Genomic DNA, 24,530 nt, shown 5'->3' with positions numbered 1-24,530 from the left:
GAAGTACACAGTGTGACAGTGTTCCCTGATGATTTAAGTACACAGTGTGATAGTGCTCCCTGCTGATTGAAGTACACAGTGTGACAGTGTTCCTTGTGTTTGAAGTACACAGTGTGACAGTGTTCCCTGGGGATTGAAGTAGACAGTGTGACAGTGTTCCCTGAGGTTTGAAGTACACAGTGTGACAGTGTTACTTGTGTTTGAAGTACACAATGTGACAGTGTTCCCTGTGGATTGAAGTACACAGTGTGACAGTGTTCCCTGGTGTTTGAAGTACACAGTGTGACAGTGTTCCTTGTGGATTGAAGTACACAGTGTGACAGTGTTTCCTGTGGATTGAAGTACATAGTGTGACAGTGTTCCCTGGTGTTTGAAGTACACAGTGTGACAGTGTTCCCTGCAGATTGAAGTACACAGTGTGACAGTGTTCACTGTGGTCTGAAGTACAGACTGTGCCAGTGTTCCCTTGTGTTTGAGGTGCACAGTGTGACAGTGTTCCCTGGGGATTGAAGTCCACAGTGTGACAGAGTTCCCTGGTGTTTGGATTACACAGTGTGAGAGGGTTCCATGGGGTTTGAAGTGCACAGTGTGACAATGTTCCCTTGTGTTTGTAGTACACTGTGTGACAGTGTTCCCTTGTGTTTGTAGTACACAGTGTGACAGTGTTCTCTGGTGTTTAAGTTACACAGTGTGAATGTTCGCTGATGTTTGAATTACACAGTGCGAGAGTGGTCCTAGGGGATTAATGTGCACTGTGTAACAGTGTTCCCCACGATTTGAAGTACACAGTGTGTAAGTGTTCCGTGGGGATTAAAGTACACAGGGTGCCAGTGTTCCCTGGGTTTTGAACTACACAGTGTGACAGTGTTCCCTGTGGATTGAAGTAGACAGTGTGACAGTGTTCACTGGGGATTGAAATACGCAGTGTGACAGTGATCTCTGGTGTTTGAAGTACACAGTGTGACAGTGTTCCCTGGGGATTGAAGTACACAGTGCGACAGTGTTCTGTGTGGATTGGAGTACACAGTGTGACAGTGTTCCATGGTGTTTGACGTACACAGTGTGAGTGTTCCCTGATGTTTGAATTACGCAGTGCGAGAGTGGGTCGCTGTGGATTAAAGTGCACAGTGTGACAGTGTCCCCCATGATTTGAAGTACACAGTGTTTAAGTGTTCCCTGGGGATTGAAGTACACAGAGTGACAGTGTTCCTTGTGTTTGAAGTACACAGTGTGATAGTGCTCCCTTGCGTTTCAAGTACACAGTGTGACAGTGTTCCCTGATGATTGAAGTACACAGTGTGACAGTGTTCCTTGTGTTTGAAGTACACAGTCTGACAGTGTTCCCTGGGGATCGAAGTACACAGCGTGACAGTGTTCACTGGGGATTGAAGTACACAGTGTGACAGTGATCTCTGGTGTTTGAAGTACACAATGTGACAGAGTTCCCTGGGGACTGAAGTACACAGTGTGTCATGTTCCCTGGGGATTGAAGTGCTCAGTGTGAGGGTGTTCCCTGAGGTATGAAGTACACAGTATGACAGTGTTCTCTGGTGTTTGAAGTGCACAGTGTGACCGTAGCCCTATGTGTTTGTAGTACACAGTGTGACAGTGTTCCCTGGTGTTTGAATTACTCAGTGTGACAGTGTTCCCTGATGTTTGATGTACACAGTGTGAGTGTTCCCTGATGTTTGAATAAAACAGTGTGAGATGTCCCTGGGGATTAAAGTGCGCTGTGTGACAGTGTTCCCTGCAATTTGAAGTACACAGTGTGACAGTGTTCCCTGGCGTTTGAAGTAAACAGTGTGACAGTGTTCCCTGGTGCTTGAAGTGCACAGTGTGACAGTGTTTCCTGGGGATTGAAGTACACAGAGTGACAGTGTTCCCTGGTGTTTGAAGTACACAGTGTGACAGCGGTCTCTTGTGTTTGGAGTACACGGTGTGACAGTGGTCTCTGGTGTTTGAAGTACGCAGTGTGACTGTGTTCCTTGTAGATTGAAGTAGACAGTGTGACAGTGTTCCCTGGGGTCTGAAGTACAGACTGTGCCAGTGTTCCCTTGTGTTTGAGGTGCACAGTGAGACAGTGTTCTCTAGGGATTTAATTACAAAGTGTGACAGTGTTCCCTGGTGTTTGAATTACACAGTGTGAGAGTTTTCCCTGGGGATTGAAGTACACAGTGTGACAGTGTTCCCCACGATTTGAAGTGCACAGTGTGTAAGTGTTCTGTGGGGATTGAAGTACACAGTGAGCCCTGTGGATTGAAGTACACAGTGTGACCGTATTCCCTGTGGATTGAAGTACACAGTGTGACAGTGTTCCCTGTGGATTGAAGTGCACAGTGTGAAAGTGTTCCCTGTTGTTTGAAGTGCACAGTGTGAGAGTGTTCCCTGGGGATTGATGTTCACAGTGTGATACTGTTCCCTGTGGATTGAAGTGCACAGTGTGATAGTGCTCCCTGCTGATTGAAGTACACAGTGTGACAGTGTTCCTTGTGTTTGAAGTACACAGTCTGACAGTGTTTCCTGGGGATTAAAGTACATAGTGTGACAGTGTTCCCTGGTGTTTGAAGTGCACAGTGTGACAGTGTTCCTTGTGTTTGAAGTACACAGTCTGACAGTGTTTCCTGGGGATTAAAGTACATAGTGTGACAGTATTCCCTGGTGTTTGAAGTGCACAGTGTGACAGTGTTCCCAGTGGATTGAAGTACACAGTGTGACAGCGTTCCCTGAGGTTTGAAGTACACAGTGTGACAGTGTTACTTGTGTTTGAAGTACACAATGTGACAGTGTTCCCACTGGATTGAAGTACACAGTGTGGGAGTGTTCCCTGGTGTTTGAAGTACACAGTGTGACAGTGTTCCCTCGTGTTTGAAGTACACAGTGTGACATTGTTCACTGTGGTCTGAAGTACAGACTGTGCCAGTGTTCCCTTGTGTTTGAGGTGCACAGTGTGACAGTGTTCCCTGGGGGTTGAAGTCCACAGTGTGACAGTGTTCCCTGGTGTTTGGATTACACAGTGTGAGAGGGTTCCATGGGGTTTGAAGTGCACAGTGTGACAGTGTTCCCTTGTGTTTGTAGTACACAGTGTGACAGTGTTCTCTGGTGTTTAAATTACACAGTGTGAATGTTCGCTGATGTTTGAATTACACTGTGCGAGAGTAGTCCTAGGGGATTAATGTGCACTGTGTAACAGTGTTCCCCACGATTTGAAGTACACAGTGTGTAAGTGTTCCGTGGGGATTGAAGTACACAGAGTTACAGTGTTCCTTGTGTTTGAAGTACACAGTCTGACAGTGTTCCCTGGGGATCGAAGTACACAGCGTGACAGTGTTCACTGGGGATTGAAGTACACAGTGTGACAGTGATCTCTGGTGTTTGAAGTACACAGTGTGACAGTGTTCCCTGGGAATTGAAGTACACAGTGTGACAGTGTTCCGTGTGGATTGGAGTACACAGTGTGTCATGTCCCCTGGGGATTGAAGTGCACAGTGTGACAGTGTTCCCTGAGGTATGAAGTACACCGTGTGAGTGTTCCCTGATGTTTGAATTAAACAGTGTGAGAGTGGTCCCTGGGAATTTAAATGCACAGTGTAACAGTGTTCCCTGCGATTTGAAGTACACAGTGTGACAGTGTTCCCTGGGGATTGAAGTACACAGTTTGACAGTGTTTCCTGGTGTTTGAAGTGCACAGTGTGACAATGGTATCAGGTGTTTGAATTACACAGTGTGACAGTGTTCTCTGTAGATTGAGGTACACAGTGTGACAGTGTTCCCTGGGGATTGAAGTACATAGTGTGACAGTGTTCCCTTGAGTTTGAAGTATACAGTGTTCCCTGTGGATTGAAGTACACAGTGTGACAGTGTTCCCTGTTGTTTGAAGTGCACAGTGTGACAGTGTTCCCTGGGGATTGAAGTACACAGTGTGATAGTGTTCCTTGTGTTTGACATACGCAGTATGACAGTGTTCCCTGTTGTTTGAAGTGCACAGTATGAGTGTTCCCTGGGGATCGGTGTACACAGTGTGAAAGTGACCCCGTTGTGTGAAGTACACAGTGTAACAGTGTTCCCTGATGTTTAAAGTGCAGAGTGTGACCGTGTTCCTTGGGGATTGAAGTACGCAGTATGACAGTGTTCCCTGGTGTTTGAAGTACACAGTGTGACAGTGTTCCCTGGGGTTTTTAAGTACACAGTGTGAAAGTGACCCCGGTTTGTGTTTTACACAGTGTGACAGTGTTCCCTGGGGATTGAAGTACACAGTGTGACAGTGTTCCCTGATGATTTAAGTACACAGTGTGATAGTGCTCCCTGCTGATTGAAGTACACAGTGTGACAGTGTTCCTTGTGTTTGAAGTACACAGTGTGACAGTGTTCCCTGGGGATTGAAGTAGACAGTGTGACAGTGTTCCCTGAGGTTTGAAGTACACAGTGTGACAGTGTTACTTGTGTTTGAAGTACACAATGTGACAGTGTTCCCTGTGGATTGAAGTACACAGTGTGACAGTGTTCCCTGGTGTTTGAAGTACACAGTGTGACAGTGTTCCCTGTGGATTGAAGTACACAGTGTGACAGTGTTTCCTGTGGATTGAAGTACATAGTGTGACAGTGTTCCCTGGTGTTTGAAGTACACAGTGTGACAGTGTTCCCTGCAGATTGAAGTACACAGTGTGACAGTGTTCACTGTGGTCTGAAGTACAGACTGTGCCAGTGTTCCCTTGTGTTTGAGGTGCACAGTGTGACAGTGTTCCCTGGGGATTGAAGTCCACAGTGTGACAGAGTTCCCTGGTGTTTGGATTACACAGTGTGAGAGGGTTCCATGGGGTTTGAAGTGCACAGTGTGACAATGTTCCCTTGTGTTTGTAGTACACTGTGTGACAGTGTTCCCTTGTGTTTGTAGTACACAGTGTGACAGTGTTCTCTGGTGTTTAAGTTACACAGTGTGAATGTTCGCTGATGTTTGAATTACACAGTGCGAGAGTGGTCCTAGGGGATTAATGTGCACTGTGTAACAGTGTTCCCCACGATTTGAAGTACACAGTGTGTAAGTGTTCCGTGGGGATTAAAGTACACAGGGTGCCAGTGTTCCCTGGGTTTTGAACTACACAGTGTGACAGTGTTCCCTGTGGATTGAAGTAGACAGTGTGACAGTGTTCACTGGGGATTGAAATACGCAGTGTGACAGTGATCTCTGGTGTTTGAAGTACACAGTGTGACAGTGTTCCCTGGGGATTGAAGTACACAGTGCGACAGTGTTCTGTGTGGATTGGAGTACACAGTGTTACAGTGTTCCATGGTGTTTGACGTACACAGTGTGAGTGTTCCCTGATGTTTGAATTACGCAGTGCGAGAGTGGGTCGCTGTGGATTAAAGTGCACAGTGTGACAGTGTCCCCCATGATTTGAAGTACACAGTGTTTAAGTGTTCCCTGGGGATTGAAGTACACAGAGTGACAGTGTTCCTTGTGTTTGAAGTACACAGTGTGATAGTGCTCCCTTGCGTTTCAAGTACACAGTGTGACAGTGTTCCCTGATGATTGAAGTACACAGTGTGACAGTGTTCCTTGTGTTTGAAGTACACAGTCTGACAGTGTTCCCTGGGGATCGAAGTACACAGCGTGACAGTGTTCACTGGGGATTGAAGTACACAGTGTGACAGTGATCTCTGGTGTTTGAAGTACACAGTGTGACAGTGTTCCCTGGGAATTGAAGTACACAGTGTGACAGTGTTCCGTGTGGATTGGAGTACACAGTGTGTCATGTCCCCTGGGGATTGAAGTGCACAGTGTGACAGTGTTCCCTGAGGTATGAAGTACACAGTGTGACAGTGTTCCCTGATGTTTGAATTAAACAGTGTGAGAGTGGTCCCTGGGGATTTAAATGCACAATGTGACAGTGTTCCCTGCGATTTGAAGTACACAGTGTGACAGTGTTCCCTGGGGATTGAAGTACACAGTCTGACAGTGTTTCCTGGTGTTTGAAGTGCACAGTGTGACGATGGTATCAGGTGTTTGAATTACACAGTGTGACAGTGTTCCCTGAAGATTGAGGTACACAGTGTGACAGTGTTCCCTGGGGATTGAAGTACACAGTGTGATAGTGTTCCTTGTGTTTGACGTACGCAATATGACAGTGTTCCCTGTTGTTTGAAGTGTACAGTGTGACAGTGTTCCCTGTTGTTTGAAGTGCACAGTATGAGTGTTCCCTGGGGATTGGTGTACACAGTGTGAAAGTGACCCCGTTGTGTGAAGTACACAGTATAACAGTGTTCCCTGATGTTTAAAGTGCAGAGTGTGACCGTGTTCCTTGGGGATTGAAGTACGCAGTGTGACAGTGTTCCCTGGTGTTTGAAGTACACAGTGTGACAGTGTTCCCTGGGGTTTTTAAGTACACAGTGTGAAAGTGACCCCGGTTTGTGTTTTACACAGTGTGACAGTGTTCCCTGGTGTTTGAAGTACACGGTGTGACAGTGTTCCCTGGGGTTTTTAAGTACACAGTGTGAAAGTGACCCCGGTTTGTGTTTTACACAGTGTGACAGTGTTCCCTGATGATTTAAGTACACAGTGTGACAGTGTTCCCTGGTGTTTGAAGTAGACAGTGTGACAGTGTTCCCTGTAGATTGAAGTACACAGTATGACAGTGTTCCCTGGCGTTTGAAGTGCACAGTGTTCCCTGTAGATTGAAGTACACAGTGTGACAGTGTTCCCTGTAGATTGAAGTACACAGTGTGACAGTGTTCCCTTGTGTTTGTGGTGCACTGTGTGACAGTGTTCTCTGGGGATTGAAGTCCACAGTGTGACAGTGTTCCCTGCGATTTGAAGCACACAGTGTGACAGTGTTCCCTAGGGACTGAAGTACACAGTGTGACTGTGGTACCTGGTGTTGAATTACACAGTGTGACAGTGTTCCCTGGGGATTGAAGTAAACAGTGTGACAGTGTTCCCTGTAGATTGAAGTACCCAGTGTGACAGTGTTCCCTGGTGTTTGAAGTGCACAGTGTGACAGTGTTCCCTGTAGATTGAAGTACACAGTGTGACAGTGTTCCCTGGTGTTTGAAGTACACAGTGTGACAGTGTTCCCTGGTGTTTGAATTACTCAGTGTGACAGTATTCCCTGGGGATTGAAGGCCACAGTGTGACAGTGTTTCCTGTGATTTGAATTCCAGAGAGTGACAGTGTTCTCTGGGGATTGAAGTCCACAGTGTGACAGTGTTCCCTGCGATTTGAAGTACACAGTGTGACAGTGTTCCCTGGGCACTGAAGTACACAGTGTGACAGTGTTCCCTGGTGTTTGAAGTGCAGAGTGTGACAGTGTTCCTTGGGGATTGAAGTACACCATGTGACAGTGTTCCGTTGTGTTTGAAGTGCACAGTGTGACAGTGTTCCCTGCTGATTGAAGTACACAGAGTGACAGTGTTCTTTGTGTGACGTACACAGTGTGACAGTGTTTCCTGGGAATTGAAGTACACAGTGTGACAGTGACACCAGTGTGTGAAGTACATAGTGTGACAGTGGTCCCTGGTGTTTGAAATGCACAGTGTGACAGTGTTCCCTGAGGATTGAAGTGCAGAGTGTGACCGTGTTCCTTGGGGATTGAAGTACACAGTGTGACAGTGTTCCCTTGTGTTTGAGGTGCACAGTGTGACAGTGTTTCCTGTTGTTTTAAGTACACAGTGTGACAGTGTTCCCTGGGGTTTGAAGTACAGAGTGTGTCAGAGTTCCCTGGGGTTTGAAGTACAGAGTGTGTCAGTGTTCCCTTGTGTTTGAGGTGCACACTGTGACAGTGTTCCCTGGGGATTGAAGTACACAGTGTGACAGTGTTCCTTGTGTTTAAATTACGCAGTATGACAGTGTTCCCTTGTGTTTGAATTACACAGGCTGACAGTGTTCCCTGTTGTTTGAAGTGCACAGTATGACAGTGTTCCCTGGGGATTTAAGTAGACAGTGTGACAGTGATCCCTAGGGACTGAAGCGCACAGCGTGACAGTGCTCCCTGGTGTCGGAAATGTGCAGTGTAACAGTTTCCACTGGGGTTTGAAGTGCACAGTGTGAGAGTGTTCCCTCGGGATTGAAGTACACAGTGTGACAGTGTTCCCAGGTGTTTGAAGTGCACAGTGTGACAGTGCTCCCTGGTATTTGAAGTACACAGTGTGAGAGTGTTCCCTGGGGTTTAAAGTTCACCGTGTGACAGTGTTCCCTGGGGATTGAAGTCCACTGTGTGTTAGTGTTCCCTGCAATTTGAAGTACACAGTGTGACAGTGTTCCCTGGGGACTGAAGTACACAGTGTGACAGTGGTACCTGGTGTTTGAAGTGCACAGTGTGACAGTGTTCCCTGCTGATTGAAGTACACAGAGTGACAGTGTTCCTTGTGTTTGACGTACACAGTGTGAGAGTGTTCCCTGGGGATTGAAGTATACAGTGTGACAGTGTTCCCTTGTGCTTGAGGTGCACAGTGTGACAGTGTTTCCTGGGGATTGAAGTACACAGTGTGACAGTGCCTACTGGTGTTTTAAGTGCATAGTGTGAAAGTGACCCATGGTGTTCCATGGTGTTTGACGTACACAGTGTGAGTGTTCCCTGATGTTTGAATTACGCAGTGCGAGAGTGGGTCGCTGTGGATTAAAGTGCACAGTGTGACAGTGTCCCCCATGATTTGAAGTACACAGTGTTTAAGTGTTCCCTGGGGATTGAAGTACACAGAGTGACAGTGTTCCTTGTGTTTGAAGTACACAGTGTGATAGTGCTCCCTTGCATTTCAAGTACACAGTGGGACAGTGTTCCCTGATGATTGAAGTACACAGTGTGACAGTGTTCCTTGTGTTTGAAGTACACAGTCTGACAGTGTTCCCTGGGGATCGAAGTACACAGCGTGACAGTGTTCACTGGGGATTGAAGTACACAGTGTGACAGTGATCTCTGGTGTTTGAAGTACACAGTGTGACAGTGTTCCCTGGGAATTGAAGTACACAGTGTGACAGTGTTCCGTGTGGATTGGAGTACACAGTGTGTCATGTCCCCTGGGGATTGAAGTGCACAGTGTGACAGTGTTCCCTGAGGTATGAAGTACACAGTGTGACAGTGTTCCCTGATGTTTGAATTAAACAGTGTGAGAGTGGTCCCTGGGGATTTAAATGCACAATGTGACAGTGTTCCCTGCGATTTGAAGTACACAGTGTGACAGTGTTCCCTGGGGATTGAAGTACACAGTCTGACAGTGTTTCCTGGTGTTTGAAGTGCACAGTGTGACGATGGTATCAGGTGTTTGAATTACACAGTGTGACAGTGTTCCCTGAAGATTGAGGTACACAGTGTGACAGTGTTCCCTGGGGATTGAAGTACACAGTGTGATAGTGTTCCTTGTGTTTGACGTACGCAATATGACAGTGTTCCCTGTTGTTTGAAGTGTACAGTGTGACAGTGTTCCCTGTTGTTTGAAGTGCACAGTATGAGTGTTCCCTGGGGATTGGTGTACACAGTGTGAAAGTGACCCCGTTGTGTGAAGTACACAGTATAACAGTGTTCCCTGATGTTTAAAGTGCAGAGTGTGACCGTGTTCCTTGGGGATTGAAGTACGCAGTGTGACAGTGTTCCCTGGTGTTTGAAGTACACAGTGTGACAGTGTTCCCTGGGGTTTTTAAGTACACAGTGTGAAAGTGACCCCGGTTTGTGTTTTACACAGTGTGACAGTGTTCCCTGGTGTTTGAAGTACACAGTGTGACAGTGTTCCCTGGGGTTTTTAAGTACACAGTGTGAAAGTGACCCCGGTTTGTGTTTTACACAGTGTGACAGTGTTCCCTGATGATTTAAGTACACAGTGTGACAGTGTTCCCTGGTGTTTGAAGTAGACAGTGTGACAGTGTTCCCTGTAGATTGAAGTACACAGTATGACAGTGTTCCCTGGTGTTTGAAGTGCACAGTGTTCCCTGTAGATTGAAGTACACAGTGTGACAGTGTTCCCTGTAGATTGAAGTACACAGTGTGACAGTGTTCCCTTGTGTTTGTGGTGCACTGTGTGACAGTGTTCTCTGGGGATTGAAGTCCACAGTGTGACAGTGTTCCCTGCGATTTGAAGCACACAGTGTGACAGTGTTCCCTAGGGACTGAAGTACACAGTGTGACTGTGGTACCTGGTGTTGAATTACACAGTGCGACAGTGTTCCCTGGGGATTGAAGTAAACAGTGTGACAGTGTTCCCTGTAGATTGAAGTACCCAGTGTGACAGTGTTCCCTGGTGTTTGAAGTGCACAGTGTGACAGTGTTCCCTGTAGATTGAAGTACACAGTGTGACAGTGTTCCCTGGTGTTTGAAGTACACAGTGTGACAGTGTTCCCTGGTGTTTGAATTACTCAGTGTGACAGTATTCCCTGGGGATTGAAGGCCACAGTGTGACAGTGTTTCCTGTGATTTGAATTCCAGAGAGTGACAGTGTTCTCTGGGGATTGAAGTCCACAGTGTGACAGTGTTCCCTGCGATTTGAAGTACACAGTGTGACAGTGTTCCCTGGGCACTGAAGTACACAGTGTGACAGTGTTCCCTGGTGTTTGAAGTGCAGAGTGTGACAGTGTTCCTTGGGGATTGAAGTACACCATGTGACAGTGTTCCGTTGTGTTTGAAGTGCACAGTGTGACAGTGTTCCCTGCTGATTGAAGTACACAGAGTGACAGTGTTCTTTGTGTGACGTACACAGTGTGACAGTGTTTCCTGGGAATTGAAGTACACAGTGTGACAGTGACGCCAGTGTGTGAAGTACATAGTGTGACAGTGGTCCCTGGTGTTTGAAATGCACAGTGTGACAGTGTTCCCTGAGGATTGAAGTGCAGAGTGTGACCGTGTTCCTTGGGGATTGAAGTACACAGTGTGACAGTGTTCCCTTGTGTTTGAGGTGCACAGTGTGACAGTGTTTCCTGTTGTTTTAAGTACACAGTGTGACAGTGTTCCCTGGGGTTTGAAGTACAGAGTGTGTCAGAGTTCCCTGGGGTTTGAAGTACAGAGTGTGTCAGTGTTCCCTTGTGTTTGAGGTGCACACTGTGACAGTGTTCCCTGGGGATTGAAGTACACAGTGTGACAGTGTTCCTTGTGTTTAAATTACGCAGTATGACAGTGTTCCCTTGTGTTTGAATTACACAGGCTGACAGTGTTCCCTGTTGTTTGAAGTGCACAGTATGACAGTGTTCCCTGGGGATTTAAGTAGACAGTGTGACAGTGATCCCTAGGGACTGAAGCGCACAGCGTGACAGTGCTCCCTGGTGTCGGAAATGTGCAGTGTAACAGTTTCCACTGGGGTTTGAAGTGCACAGTGTGAGAGTGTTCCCTCGGGATTGAAGTACACAGTGTGACAGTGTTCCCAGGTGTTTGAAGTGCACAGTGTGACAGTGCTCCCTGGTATTTGAAGTACACAGTGTGAGAGTGTTCCCTGGGGTTTAAAGTTCACCGTGTGACAGTGTTCCCTGGGGATTGAAGTCCACTGTGTGTTAGTGTTCCCTGCAATTTGAAGTACACAGTGTGACAGTGTTCCCTGGGGACTGAAGTACACAGTGTGACAGTGGTACCTGGTGTTGAATTACACAGTGTGATAGTGTTCCCTGGGGATTGAAGTACACAGCGTGCCAGTGTTCCCTGCTGATTGAAGTACACAGAGTGACAGTGTTCCTTGTGTTTGACGTACACAGTGTGAGAGTGTTCCCTGGGGATTGAAGTATACAGTGTGACAGTGTTCCCTTGTGCTTGAGGTGCACAGTGTGACAGTGTTTCCTGGGGATTGAAGTACACAGTGTGACAGTGCCTACTGGTGTTTTAAGTGCATAGTGTGAAAGTGACCCCGGTGTGTGAAGTACACAGTGTGACAGTGCTCTCTGGTGTTTGACGTACACAGTGTGACAGTGTTCCCTGGGGATTGAAGTGCAGTGTGTGACAGTGTTCCTTGGGGATTGAAGTACACAGTGTGACAGTGTTTCCTTGTGTTTAAATTACGCAGTATGACAGTGTTCCCTTGTGTTTGAATTACACAGGCTGACAGTGTTCCCTGTTGTTTGAAATGCACAGTATGACAGTGTTCCCTGGGGATTGAAGTACACAGTGTGACAGTGTTCCCTGGTGTTTGAAGTGCACAGTGTGACAGTGATCCCTGGGGATTTAAGTAGACAGTGTGACAGTGTCTCCTGTTGTTTGAAGTGCTCAGTGTGACAGTGTTCCCTGGTGTTTGTAGTACACAATGTGCGAGTGTTACCTGAGGTTTGAAATACACAGTGTGACAGTGTTCCCTGGTGTTTGTTCACTGAGCTTTGAAGTGCATAGTGTGAGAGGGTTCCATGGGATATGAAGTGTACAATGTGACAGTGTTCCCTGGTGTTTGATGTACACAGTGTGTGTGTTCCCTGATGTTTGAATTACGCAGTGTGACAGTGTTCCCTGATGATTGAAGTACACAGTGTGACAGTGTTCCTTGTGTTTGAAGTACACAGTCTGACAGTGTTCCCTGGGGATCGAAGTACACAGCGTGACAGTGTTCACTGGGGATTGAAGTACACAGTGTGACAGTGATCTCTGGTGTTTGAAGTACACAGTGTGACAGTGTTCCCTGGGAATTGAAGTACACAGTGTGACAGTGTTCCGTGTGGATTGGAGTACACAGTGTGTCATGTCCCCTGGGGATTGAAGTGCACAGTGTGACAGTGTTCCCTGAGGTATGAAGTACACAGTGTGAGTGTTCCCTGATGTTTGAATTAAACAGTGTGAGAGTGGTCCCTGTGGATTTAAATGCACAGTGTGACAGTGTTCCCTGCGATTTGAAGTACACAGTGTGACAGTGTTCCCTGGGGTTTGAAGTACACAGTGTGAGAGTGTTCCCTGGGGATTGAAGTACACAGTCTGACAGTGTTTCCTGGTGTTGAAGTGCACAGTGTGACAATGGTATCAGGTGTTTGAATTACACAGTGTGACAGTGTTCCCTGTAGATTGAGGTACACAGTGTGACAGTGTTCCCTGGGGATTGAAGTACACAGTCTGACAGTGTTTCCTGGTGTTTGAAGTGCACAGTGTTCCCTGTGGATTGAAGTACACAGTGTGACAGTGTTCCCTGTTGTTTGAAGTGCACAGTGTGACAGTGTTCCCTGGGGATTGAAGTACACAGTGTGATAGTGTTCCTTGTGTTTGACGTACGCAGTATGACAGTGTTCCCTGTTGTTTGAAGTGTACAGTGTGACAGTGTTCCCTGTTGTTTGAAGTGCACAGTATGAGTGTTCCCTGGGGATTGGTGTACACAGTGTGAAAGTGACCCCGTTGTGTGAAGTACACAGTGTAACAGTGTTCCCTGATGTTTAAAGTGCAGAGTGTGACCGTGTTCCTTGGGGATTGAAGTACGCAGTGTGACAGTGTTCCCTGGTGTTTGAAGTACACAGTGTGACAGTGTTCCCTGGGGTTTTTAAGTACACAGTGTGAAAGTGACCCCGGTTTGTGCTTTACACAGTGTGACAGTGTTCCCTGGTGTTTGAAGTACACAGTGTGACAGTGTTCCCTGGGGTTTTTAAGTACACAGTGTGAAAGTGACCCCGGTTTGTGTTTTACACAGTGTGACAGTGTTCCCTGATGATTTAAGTACACAGTGTGACAGTGTTCCCTGGTGTTTGAAGTGCACAGTGTGACAGTGTTCCCTGTAGATTGAAGTACACAGTGTGACAGTGTTCCCTGGCGTTTGAAGTACACAATGTGACAGTGTTCCCTGTAGATTGAAGTACACAGTGTGACAGTGTTCCCTTGTGTTTGAGGTGCACTGTGTGACAGTGTTCTCTGGGGATTGAAGTCCACAGTGTGACAGTGTTCCCTGCGATTTGAAGCACACAGTGTGACAGTGTTCCCTAGGGACTGAAGTACACAGTGTGACTGTGGTACCTGGTGTTGAATTACACAGTGTGACAGTGTTCCCTGGGGATTGAAGTAAACAGTGTGACAGTGTTCCCTGTAGATTGAAGTACACAGTGTGACAGTGTTCCCTGGCATTTGAAGTACACAGTGTGAAAATGTTCCCTATAGATTGAAGTACACAGTGTGACAGTGTTCCCTGGTGTTTGAAGTGCACAGTGTGACAGTGTTCCCTGTAGATTGAAGTACACAGTGTGACAGTGTTCCCTGGCGTTTGAAGTACACAGTTTGACAGTGTTCCCTGGTGTTTGAATTACTCAGTGTGACAGTATTCCCTGGGGATTGAAGGCCACAGTGTGACAGTGTTTCCTGTGATTTGAATTCCACAGAGTGACAGTGTTCTCTGGGGATTGAAGTACACAGTGTGACAGTGTTCCCTGGGCACTGAAGTACACAGTGTGACAGTGTTCCCTGGTGTTTGAAGTGCAGAGTGTGACAGTGTTCCTTGGGGATTGAAGTACACCATGTGACAGTGTTCCGTTGTGTTTGAAGTGCACAGTGTGACAGTGTTCCCTGCTGATTGAAGTACACAGAGTGACAGTGTTCTTTGTGTGACGTACACAGTGTGACAGTGTTTCCTGGGAATTGAAGTACACAGTGTGACAGTGACGCCAGTGTGTGAAGTACATAGTGTGACAGTGGTCCCTGGTGTTTGAAATGCACAGTGTGACAGTGTTCCCTGGGGATTGAAGTGCAGAGTGTGACCGTGTTCCTTGGGGATTGAAGTACACAGTGTGACAGTGTTCCCTTGTGTTTGAGGTGCACAGTGTGACAGTGTTTCCTGTTGTTTTAAGTACACAGTGTGACAGTGTTCCCTGGGGTTTGAAGTACAGAGTGTGTCAGAGTTCCCTGGGGTTTGAAGTACAGAGTGTGTCAGTGTTCCCTTGTGTTTGAGGTGCACACTGTGACAGTGTTCCCTGGGGATTGAAGTACACAGTGTGACAGTGTTCCTTGTGTTTAAATTACGCAGTATGACAGTGTTCCCTTGTGTTTGAATTACACAGGCTGACAGTGTTCCCTGTTGTTTGAAGTGCACAGTATGACAGTGTTCCCTGGGGATTTAAGTAGACAGTGTGACAGTGATCCCTAGGGACTGAAGCGCATAGCGTGACAGTGCTCCCTGGTGTCGGAAATGTGCAGTGTAACAGTTTCCACTGGGGTTTGAAGTGCACAGTGTGAGAGTGTTCCCTCGGGATTGAAGTACACAGTGTGACAGTGTTCCCAGGTGTTTGAAGTGCACAGTGTGACAGTGCTCCCTGGTATTTGAAGTACACAGTGTGAGAGTGTTCCCTGGGGTTTAAAGTTCACAGTGTGACAGTGTTCCCTGGGGATTGAAGTCCACTGTGTGTTAGTGTTCCCTGCAATTTGAAGTACACAGTGTGACAGTGTTCCCTGGGGACTGAAGTACACAGTGTGACAGTGGTACCTGGTGTTGAATTACACAGTGTGATAGTGTTCCCTGGGGATTGAAGTACACAGTGTGCCAGTGCTCCCTGGTGTTTGAAGTGCACAGTGTGACAGTGTTCCCTGCTGATTGAAGTACACAGAGTGACAGTGTTCCTTGTGTTTGACGTACACAGTGTGAGAGTGTTCCCTGGGGATTGAAGTATACAGTGTGACAGTGTTCCCTTGTGCTTGAGGTGCACAGTGTGACAGTGTTTCCTGGGATTGAAGTACACAGTGTGACAGTGTCTACTGGTGTTTTAAGTGCATAGTGTGAAAGTGACCCCGGTGTGTGAAGTACACAGTGTGACAGTGCTCTCTGGTGTTTGACGTACACAGTGTGACAGTGTTCCCTGGGGATTGAAGTGCAGAGTGTGACAGTGTTCCTTGGGGATTGAAGTACACAGTGTGACAGTGTTTCCTTGTGTTTAAATTACGCAGTATGACAGTGTTCCCTTGTGTTTGAATTACACAGGCTGACAGTGTTCCCTGTTGTTTGAAATGCACAGTATGACAGTGTTCCCTGGGGATTGAAGTACACAGTGTGACAGTGTTCCCTGGTGTTTGAAGTGCACAGTGTGACAGTGATCCCTGGGGATTTAAGTAGACAGTGTGACAGTGTCTCCTGGTGTTTGAAGTGCTCAGTGTGACAGTGTTCCCTGGTGTTTGTAGTACACAATGTGCGAGTGTTACCTGAGGTTTGAAATACACAGTGTGACAGTGTTCCCTGGTGTTTGTTCACTGAGCTTTGAAGTGCACAGTGTGAGAGGGTTCCATGGGATATGAAGTGTACAATGTGACAGTGTTCCCTGGTGTTTGACGTACACAGTGTGTGTGTTCCCTGATGTTTGAATTACACAGTGTGACAGTGTTCCCTTGTTTTTGAAGTCCACAGTGTGACAGTGATCCCTGGGGATTGAAGTACACCGTGTGACAGTTTTCCCTTGTGTTTCAAGTACACTATGTGACAGTGTTCCCTTGTGTTTGAGGTGCACAGTGTGACAGTGTTCCCTGGGGTTTGAAGTACACAGTGTGTCAGTGTTCCCTGGGGTTTGAGGAGCACAGTGTGACAGTGTTCCCTGGGGATTGAAGTGCACCATGTGACAGTGTTCCCTGGGGATTCAAGTCCACCGTGTGACACTGTTCCCTGGGGATTGAAGTACACAGTGTGACAGTGATCCTTGTGTTTAAATTACACAGGCTGACAGTGTTCCCTGTTGTTTGAAGTGCACAGTATGACAGTGTTCCCTGGGGATTGAAGTACACAGTGTGACAGTGTGCCCTGTGGATTGAAGTACACAGTGTGACAGTGTTCCCTGGGGACTGAAGTACACAGTGTGACAGTGGTACCTGGTGTTGAATTACACAGTGTGATAGTGTTCCCTGGGGATTGAAGTACACAGTGTGCCAGTGTTCCCTGGTGTTTGAAGTGCACAGTGTGACAGTGTTCCCTGCTGATTGAAGTACACAGAGTGACAGTGTTCCTTGTGTTTGACGTACACAGTGTGAGAGTGTTCCCTGGGGATTGAAGTATACAGTGTGACAGTGTTCCCTTGTGCTTGAGGTGCACAGTGTGACAGTGTTTCCTGGGGATTGAAGTACACAGTGTGACAGTGCCTACTGGTGTTTTAAGTGCATAGTGTGAAAGTGACCCCGGTGTGTGAAGTACACAGTGTGACAGTGCTCTCTGGTGTTTGACGTACACAGTGTGACAGTGTTCCCTGGGGATTGAAGTGCAGAGTGTGACAGTGTTCCTTGGGGATTGAAGTACACAGTGTGACAGTGTTTCCTTGTGTTTAAATTACACAGTGTGACAGTGTTCCCTGGTGTTTGTTCACTGAGCTTTGAAGTGCACAGTGTGAGAGGGTTCCATGGGATATGAAGTGTACAATGTGACAGTGTTCCCTGGCGTTTGACGTACACAGTGTGTGTGTTCCCTGATGTTTGAATTACACAGTGTTCCCTGGGGATTGAAGTACACAGTGTGACAGTGTGCCCTGTGGATTGAAGTACACAGTGTGACAGTGTTCTCTGGTGTTTGATGTGCACAGTGTATCAGTGATCCCTGGGGATTTAAGCAGGCAGTGTGACAGTGTCTCCTGGTGTTTGAAGTGCGCAGTCTGACAGTGCTCCCTGGTGTTTGAAGTACACAGTGTGACAGTGTTCCCTGGGGATTGAAATACACAGTATGAGAGTGTCTCCTGGGGATTGAAGTGCACAGTGTGACAGTGTTTCCTTGTTTTTGAAGTACACAGAATGACAGTGTTCCATGTGGATTGAAGTGCACAGTGTGACAGTGTTCCCTTGTGTTTGTAGTACACAGCGTGACAGTGTTCCCTGGTGTTTGACGTACACAATGTGTGTGTTCCCTGATGTTTGAATTACACAGTGTGACAGTGTTCCCTTGTTTTTCAAGTACACAGTGTGACAGTGTTCCCTTGTGTTTGTAGTACACAGCGTGACAGTGTTCCCTGGTGTTTGACGTACACAATGTGTGTGTTCCCTGATGTTTGAATTACACAGTGTGACAGTGTTCCCTTGTTTTTCAAGTACACAGTGTGACAGTGTTCCCTTGTGTTTGTAGTACACAGCGTGACAGTGTTCCCTGGTGTTTGACGTACACAATGTGTGTGTTCCCTGATGTTTGAATTACACAGTGTGACAGTGTTCCCTTGTTTTTCAAGTACACAGTGTGGCAGTGTTCCCTTGTTTTTCAAGTACACAGCGTGACAGTGTTCCCTGGTGTTTGACGTACACAGTGTGTGTGTTCCCTGGTGTTTTAAGTACACAGTGTGACAGTGTTCCCTGGGGATTGAAGTACACAGTGTGTCAGTGTTCCCTGGGGTTTGAGGTGCACAGTGTGACAGTGTTCCCTGGGGATTGATTTACACAGTATGACAGTGTTCCCTGGGGATACAAGTCCGCAGTGTGACAGTGTTCCTTGGGGATTGAAGTCCACAGTGTGACGGTGTTCCTTGTGTTTAAATTATGCAGTATGACAGTGTTCCCTGTTGTTTGAAGTGCTCAGTATGACAGTGTTCCCTGTGGATTGAAGTACACAGTGTGACAGTGTTCCCTGTGGATTGAAGTATACAGTGTGACAGTGTTCCCTGGGGATTAAAGTAGACAGTGTGACAGTGTGTCCTGGGGATTGAAGTGCACAGCGTGACAGTGTTCCCTGGTGCCGGAGCTGTGCAGTGTGACAGTTTCCACTGGGGTTTGAAGCGCACAGTGTGACAGTGTTCCCTGATGTTTGAATTACACAGTGTGAGAGTGTTCCCTGGTGTTTGACGTACACAGTGTGAGTGTTCCCTGATGTTTGAAGTACACAGTGTGACAATGTTCACTTGTGTTTGTTCACTGGGCTTTGAAGTACACAGTGTGACAGTGTTCCCTGATGTTTGAATTACACAGTGTGAGTGTTCCCTGATGTTTGAAGTGCACAGTGTGAGAGGGTTCCCTCGGGATTGAAGTCCACAGTGTGACAGTGTTCCCTGCAATTTGAAGTACACAGTGTGACAGTGTTCCCTGGGGTTTGAAGTACACAGTGTGACAGTGTTCCCTGGTGTTTGACGTAGACAGTGTGAGTGTTCCCTGATGTTTGAATTACACAGTGTGAATTACACAGTTTTCCCCGTGACTTGAAGTACACAGTGTGCCAGTGTTCGCTGGGGATTGAAGTACGCAGTGTGACCGTGTTCCCCGGGGATTGAAGTGCACAATGTTACAGTGTTCCCTGTGGTTAGAAATAAACAGTGTGACAATCTTCCTGGTGTTTGAAGTACACAGTGTGACAGTGTACCCTTGCGTTTCAGGTGCACAGTGTGACAGTGTTTCCTGGGGATTAAAGTACACAGTGTGACAGTGTTCCCTGGTGTTTGTAGTGCACAGTCTGACAGTGTTCCCTGGGGATTGAAGTACACAGTGTGACAGTGTTCCCTGGTGTTTGAAGTACACTGTGTGACAGTGTTCCCTAGGGATTGAAGTACAGTGTGCCAGTGTTCGTTGGGGATTGAACTGCAAAGTGTGACAGTGTTACCTTGTGTTTGAAGTACACCGTGTGACAGTATTCCCTGGGGATTGAAGTACATCGTGTGACAGTTTTCCCTTGTGTTTCAAATACACTATATGACAGTTTTCCCTGGTGTTTGAAGTGCACAGTGTGACAGGGTTCTCTGGGGATTGAAGTACACAGTGTGAGAGTGTTCTCTCGGGATTGAAGCACACAGTGTGCCAGTGTTCGTTGGGGATTGAACTGCATAGTGTGACAGTGTTCCCTGATGTTTGAAATACACAGTGTGACAGTGTTCCCTGGTGTTTGAAGTGCACAATGTGACAGTGTTCCCTGGTGTTTGAAGTACACAGTGTGACAGTGTTCCCTTGTGTTTGAAGTACACAGTGTGACAGTGTCCCCTGGAGTTTGAAGTGCACAGTGTGACAGTGTTCCCTGGTGTTTGAAGTACACAGTGTGACAGTGTTCTCTTGTGTTTGAGGTGCACAGTGTGACAGTGTTCCCTTGTGTTTGAAGTGCACAGTGTGACAGTGTCTCCTGGGGATTGAAGTGCACAGTGTGACAGTGTTCCCTGGTGTTTGAATTACACAGTGTGACAGTGTTCCCTGGTGTTTGACGTAGACAGTGTGAGTGTTCCCTGATGTTTGAATTACACGGTGTGAGAGTTTTCCCTGGGGATTGAAGTACACAGTGTGACAGTGTTCCCCGTGATTTGAAGTAAACAGTGTGCGAGTGTTCGCTGGGGATTTAAGTGCACAATGTTACAGTGTTCCCTGGGGTTTGAAATAAACAGTGTGACAATCTTCCTGGTGTTTGAAGTACACAGTGTGACAGTGTTCCCTTGTGTTTCAAATACACTATATGACAGTTTTCCCTGGTGTTTGAAGTGCACAGTGTGACAGTGTTCTCTGGGGATTGAAGTACACAGTGTGACAGTGTTCCTTGTGTTTGAATTACGCAGTATGACAGTGCTCCCTTGTGTTTGAACTACATAGGCTGACAGTGTTCCCTGTTGTTTGAAGTGCACAGTATGACAGTGTTCCCTGGGGATTGAAGCACACAGTATGACAGTGTGCCCTGGGGATTTAAGTAGACTGTGTGACAGTGTCTCCTGGTGTTGAAGTGCACAGCGTAACAATGTTCCCAGGTGTTGGAAACATGCAGTGTGGCAGTTTCCACTGAGGTTTGAAGTGCACAGTGTGAGTGTTCCCTCGGGATTGAAGTCCACAGTGTGACAGTGTTCCCTGGTGTTTGAAGTGCACAATGTGACAGTGTTCCCTGGTGTTTGAAATACACAGTGCGACAGTGCTGCCTGGTATTTGAAGTGCACAGTGTGACAGTGTTCCCTGGAGTTTGAAGTGCCCAATATGACAGTGTTCCATGGTGTTTGAAATACACAGTGTGACAGTGCTGCCTTGTGTTTGAAGTGCGCAGTGTGACAGTGTCCCCTGGAGTTTGAAGTGCACAGTGTGACAGTGTTCCCTGGTGTTTGAAGTGCACAGTGTGACAGTGTCCCCTTGTGTTTTAAGTGCACACTGTGCCAGTGTTCCCTGGGGATTTAGGTAGACAGTGTGACAGTGTCTCCTGGGGATTGAATTGCACAGTGTTCCTTGCTGTTGGAAATATGCAGTGTGACAGTGTCCACTGTGAATTGAAGTACACAGTGTGACAGTGTGCCCTATGGTTTGAAGTACACAGTGTGAGAGTGTTCACTGTTGTTTGAAGTGCACAGTGTGACAGTGTTCCCTGGGGATTTAAGTAGACAGTGTGACAGTGTCTCCTGGTGTTTGAAGTGCACAGCGTAACAATGTTCCCAGCTGTTGGAAATGTGCAGTGTGACAGTTTCCACTGGGGTTTGAAGTGCACAGTGTGAGAGTGTTCACTCGGGATTGAAGCACACAGTGTGACAGTGTTCCCTGGTGTTTGAAGTGCATAGTATAACAGTGTTCCCTGGTGTTTGAAATACACAGCGTGACAGTGTTCCCTGGTATTTGAAGTGCACAGTGTGACAGTGTTCCCCGGAGTTTGAAGTGCACAATGTGACAGTGTTCACTGGTGTTTGAAATACACAGTGTGACAATGTTGCCTGGTATTTGAAGTGCACAGTGTGACAGTGTCCCCTGGAGTTTGAAGTGCACAGTGTAACAGTGTTCACTGGTGTTTGAAGTACACAGTGTGACAGTGTCCCCTGGTGTTTGAAGTGCACAGTGTGACAGTGTTCCCTTGTGTTTGAATTACACAGTGTGACAGTGTCTCCTGGGGATTGAAGTGCACAGTGTGACAGTGTTCCCTGGTGTTTGAATTACACAGTGTGACAGTGTTCCCTGGTGTTTGAAGTACACAGTGTGACAGTGTTCTCTTGTGTTTGAGGTGCACAGTGTGACAGTGTTCCCTTGTGTTTGAAGTGCACAGTGTGACAGTGTCTCCTGGGGATTGAAGTGCACAGTGTGACAGTGTTCCCTGGTGTTTGAATTACACAGTGTGACAGTGTTCCCTGGTGTTTGACGTAGACAGTGTGAGTGTTCCCTGATGTTTGAATTACACGGTGTGAGAGTTTTCCCTGGGGATTGAAGTACACAGTGTGACAGTGTTCCCCGTGATTTGAAGTAAACAGTGGGCGAGTGTTCGCTGGGGATTGAAGTGCACAATGTTACAGTGTTCCCTGGGGTTTGAAATAAACAGTGTGACAATCTTCCTGGTGTTTGAAGTACACAGTGTGACAGTGTTCCCTTGTGTTTCAAATACACTATATGACAGTTTTCCCTGGTGTTTGAAGTGCACAGTGTGACAGTGTTCTCTGGGGATTGAAGTACACAGTGTGACAGTGTTCCTTGTGTTTGAATTACGCAGTATGACAGTGCTCCCTTGTGTTTGAATTACATAGGCTGACAGTGTTCCCTGTTGTTTGAAGTGCACAGTATGACAGTGTTCCCTGGGGATTGAAGCACACAGTATGACAGTGTGCCCTGGGGATTTAAGTAGACTGTGTGACAGTGTCTCCTGGTGTTGAAGTGCACAGCGTAACAATGTTCCCAGGTGTTGGAAACATGCAGTGTGGCAGTTTCCACTGAGGTTTGAAGTGCACAGTGTGAGTGTTCCCTCGGGATTGAAGTCCACAGTGTGACAGTGTTCCCTGGTGTTTGAAGTGCACAATGTGACAGTGTTCCCTGGTGTTTGAAATACACAGTGCGACAGTGCTGCCTGGTATTTGAAGTGCACAGTGTGACAGTGTTCCCTGGAGTTTGAAGTGCCCAATATGACAGTGTTCCATGGTGTTTGAAATACACAGTGTGACAGTGCTGCCTTGTGTTTGAAGTGCGCAGTGTGACAGTGTCCCCTGGAGTTTGAAGTGCACAGTGTGACAGTGTTCCCTGGTGTTTGAAGTGCACAGTGTGACAGTGTCCCCTTGTGTTTTAAGTGCACACTGTGCCAGTGTTCCCTGGGGATTTAGGTAGACAGTGTGACAGTGTCTCCTGGGGATTGAATTGCACAGTGTTCCTTGCTGTTGGAAATATGCAGTGTGACAGTGTCCACTGTGAATTGAAGTACACAGTGTGACAGTGTGCCCTATGGTTTGAAGTACACAGTGTGAGAGTGTTCACTGTTGTTTGAAGTGCACAGTGTGACAGTGTTCCCTGGGGATTTAAGTAGACAGTGTGACAGTGTCTCCTGGTGTTTGAAGTGCACAGCGTAACAATGTTCCCAGCTGTTGGAAATGTGCAGTGTGACAGTTTCCACTGGGGTTTGAAGTGCACAGTGTGAGAGTGTTCACTCGGGATTGAAGCACACAGTGTGACAGTGTTCCCTGGTGTTTGAAGTGCATAGTGTAACAGTGTTCCCTGGTGTTTGAAATACACAGCGTGACAGTGTTCCCTGGTATTGGAAGTGCACAGTGTGACAGTGTTCCCCGGAGTTTGAAGTGCACAATGTGACAGTGTTCACTGGTGTTTGAAATACACAGTGTGACAATGTTGCCTGGTATTTGAAGTGCACAATGTGACAGTGTCCCCTGGAGTTTGAAGTGCACAGTGTAACAGTGTTCACTGGTGTTTGAAGTACACAGTGTGACAGTGTCCCCTGGTGTTTGAAGTGCACAGTGTGACAGTGTTCCCTTGTGTTTGAATTACACAGTGTGACAGTGTTCCCTGGGAATTGCAGTACACAGTGTAACAGTGTTCCCTGGGGATTGAATTACACAGTGTCACAGTGTACGCCGGTGTTTGAAGTACACAGTGTGACAGTGTTCCCTGTGGATTGAAGTGCACAGTGTGACAGTGTTCCCTGGGGTTTGAATTACACAGTATGACAGTGTTCCCTAGTGTTTGAAGTGCCTAGTGTGGCAGTGTTCCCTGGGACTTCAAGTACACAATATAATAGTGACCGCGGTGTTTGAAGTATACAGTGTGAGAGTGTTCTCTGGGAATTGCAATACACCGTGTAACAGTGTTCTCTGGGGATTGAAGTACACAGTGTCACAGTGTACCCTGGTGTTTGAAGTACATCGTGTGACAGTGTACCCTGGTGTTTGAAGTACACAGTGAGACAGTGTACTCTGGTGTTTGAAGTACACAGTGTGACAGTGTTCTCTGGGATTGAAGTACACAGTGTGAGAGTTTTCCCTGGGGATTGCAGTACAATGTGAGAGTGTTCCCTGGGGATTGAAGTACACAGTATGACAGTGTTCCTTGGGGTTTGAAGTTCACAGTGTAACAGTGGTCTCTTGTATTTGAAGTGCACAGTGTGACAGTGTTCCCTGCGATTTGAAGTACATAGTTTGACAGTGTTCCAAGGTGTTTGAAGGACACAGTGTGACAGTGTACCCTGATGTTTGAAGTACACAATGTGACAGTGTTTCCTGGGGATTGAAGTACAGTGTGTGACAGTGTTTCCTGGTATTTTAAGTTCACAGTGTTACAATGCTCCCGGTATTTGAAGTGCACAGTGTGACAGTTTTCCCTGGGGATTGAAGTAGACAGTGTGAGAGTTTTCCCTGGGAATTGCAGTACACAGTGTGACAGTGTTCCCTGGGGCTCGAAGTACACAGTGTGAGAGATTTCCCTGGGAATTGCAGTACACAGTGTCACAGTGTACCCTGGGGATTGAAGTACACAGTGTCACAGTGTACCCTGGTGTTTGAAGTGTACAGTGTGACAGTGTACCCTGGTTTT

At 47.0% G+C, this 24,530-nt stretch overlaps 1 protein-coding gene across 1 annotated transcript in view; it reads left to right on the top strand.

Annotated features, from left to right (window-relative positions):
• The window catches only part of LOC122563305 (peptidyl-prolyl cis-trans isomerase FKBP5-like), a 244,226-nt gene that overhangs the window by 99,252 nt on the left and 120,444 nt on the right, over positions 1–24,530 (top strand). The window lies entirely within an intron of this gene.

Source organism: Chiloscyllium plagiosum, unplaced genomic scaffold, assembly GCF_037043375.1.
Source record: "Chiloscyllium plagiosum isolate Xiang-an unplaced genomic scaffold, Cpla_swu_hap1 HiC_scaffold_26, whole genome shotgun sequence".
NCBI classification, from domain to species: Eukaryota; Metazoa; Chordata; class Chondrichthyes; order Orectolobiformes; family Hemiscylliidae; genus Chiloscyllium; species Chiloscyllium plagiosum.
This window is presented reverse-complemented; position numbering and strand designations above follow the sequence as displayed.